A 2,989-nucleotide genomic window follows, 5' to 3' on the forward strand; every position below is an offset into this window, starting at 1 on the left:
AAAGCAGGAATGCAAAGAGATCATTGTTTCTATCTTCTTCATACCTGGCTTTTTATCAGAATCTCTACGCCTTTATACAAGAAAAAGAGAGCTTTAATATAATAAAAGTTGGTATCGACAATTAACATGTAGTAGTTATGATTCATTGTGCACAGAATAACATGGTTTTCAGAATTCATAAAGAAAAAGAACTATTTCAAAGAAAAATTAAACCCATTCATGTCTTTTAAATATTGGTCAACATTATTAAGAAAATAAAAGCAATCAATAATGTAACAGGTACTTATTGAACATTATGTCACTAAAACAGATAGTACGAACATTTCAAATATCTATGGAGCCATTAAAAAAGTTAAGTATATTAGGTCATGAAAACTCATATATTCTAAAACTAAATATAATTCTATATTTTCTAAAGTAAAATGCTACTGCTAAAATAAAATCTTACAAAATGGTAAACCAGAAATAAAACTTAAAAAATAATTGAACTTAAGTAGATTATTTTTTATTTCAAAGATATTACAGAATATTTGATAAATAAATTAAATGAATATATTGCATATAATTTCCTTTAGGATTTAGCCAATTAAGTGATCATAGAAAGTTTCATACAATAAATATTTATATTTATTTATGTTAGTAAACAAAAAAATTATTGCAATATCTTATACACCAAAAATCACAAAAAGAAAACTAAAAAAACAGAAGAAAAATAAAAGTAGAAATTTAATGACTATAAAACAAAAAAAATGATGCTAACAAATTTGTAAAAGTATCAGTTTACTAAAAAGATAACAAAAGTTAATATTTATTTCAATTATATTTCTGTACATTATTAGTAATAATTAACAACTGGAGATGTAAATTTAAAAAATTTCCACTTATAAGGTTTTGAAATATTTGTTCTAGTTCTGTGAAATACATCATTGGAATCCTGATAGTAATTGCATTGAATCTATGGATTTTGGGGGGTACTGTGGACATTTTAATGATGTTAATTCTTCCTCTTCGTAAACCTCGTATGTGGTTCCATTTATCTGTATCTTTTTCAATTTTTTTCTTCAATGTCTTATAATTTTCTGAGTAGAGGTCTTTTACATTGTTGGTTAGATTTATTATTAGGTATTTTATTCTTTGTGTAGCAATGTCAATGGGATTGTTTTCTTAATTTCCCTCTCTGTTAGTAATTGGTATATAAAGTGCAAATGATTTCTGAATATTAATTTTGTATCTTGCTACTTTGCTGAATGATTTATGAGTTCTAGTAATTTCTTGATGGAATCTTTGGCTTTATATACAGTGACATATCATCTGCAAATAATGACAGTTTTACTTCTTCCTTTCCAATTTAGATGCCTTTTAATTCTTCTTCTTGTCTGAGTATTGTGGCTAAGACTTCCAGTACTATGTTGAATAAGAGAGGTGAAAGCAAACATCCATCTCTTGTTCCCAATCTTAAGGGGAACTCTTGTAGTTTTTGCCCATTTCGTATGAACCACTAAAGGTCCTGTATAGCAACAGTAATACTGAGAAAGAAGAACAAAGTTGGAGGAATTGTGTTACCTAATATCAAATTATACTATAAGGCCATAATAATAAAAAGAGCACGGTACTTATATAAAAACAAATACGTGGATCAATGGAACAGAATAGAGAAACCAGAAATAAACTCACACCTTTATGTTAACTTATATTCAACAGAGGAAGCAAGCACATACAATGAAGTAAAGATAGTTTATTCAATATATGATGTTGGGAAAATTGGACAGATACATGCAAAAAAAAAAAGGAACTAGACTACTTTTTATACCACACACAAGAATAAATCTAAAATAGATAAAAGATTAAATGTTAGACCTGAAACTATAAAAATCATAGAAGAAAACGGTAGGCAGCAAAATCTCAAATATTTTCCATAGCAATACTTTATCGGATATATCTCCCCAGGCAAAGGAAACAAAAGAAAAAATGAACAAATTGTACTACATCAAACTAAAAAAGTTTTGCATAGCAAAGGAAACCATCAACAAAATAAAAAACAAAACAAAACAACAGAACGAAGAAACATATTTGCCAATATATTTGATAAGGAATTAATATATAAAATTTATAAAGACCTTAAAAAACTCAACACCAAAAAAACCAAACAACCCAATTAAAAATGGGCAAAGGACCTGAATAAACACTTACACAAAGAGGACATACAGATGGCCAATAGACATATGAAAAAATGCTCAATGTCACTAATTGTTAGAGAAATGCAAATTAAAACCATAATGAGCTATCATCTGACATGTGTCAGAATGGCTATCATCAATAAATTAATGCTGGCAAACATATGGAGAAAAGGGAACCCTTTTGCACTGTTGGTATGAATATAGATTGGTGCAGCCATTGTGGAAAGCAGTATGGAGATGCCTCAAATTAAAAATGGATCTGCTTTTTGACCCAGCAAATCCAACTTCTGGAAATATACCTGAAGGAATCCAAAATACTGATTCAAAAGAATATAAGCACCCCTATGTTCATTGTAATGTTATTTACAATAGCCAAGATATGGAAGCAGCCCAAGTACCCATCACTTGAGCAGATAAAACAACTATGGGGCATTTACACAATGGATTACTATTTCTCTGTAAAAAGGAAGACAATTTTACCCTTTGTGACAGCATGGATGAACATGGAGAAAATTATGTTAAGTGAAATAAGCCAGTCTGAAAAAGACAAATACCATACAATTTCACTCATATGTGAAATCTAATAAACAAACTAAACTAACAAGGAAAATGGGGGACAGACTCATAGATAGAGAGCAGATGACAGCTGGGGGAGGGGATTAGGGGTGAAGGGATTGAGCAAAAAATAAAAAGGACTCATAGACATGGACAATAGTGTGATGATTGCTAGGGGAGGGGGTATAAAAATACTAAATTTTAATGAAAAAATACAAGAAATATTGAATGAAAATATATATAAATAGAAAATTTCC

Source organism: Pteronotus mesoamericanus, unplaced genomic scaffold, assembly GCF_021234165.1.
Source record: "Pteronotus mesoamericanus isolate MK-2021 breed Mesoamerican mustached bat unplaced genomic scaffold, CSHL_Meso_final contig_20, whole genome shotgun sequence".
Lineage (NCBI taxonomy): Eukaryota > Metazoa > Chordata > Mammalia > Chiroptera > Mormoopidae > Pteronotus > Pteronotus mesoamericanus.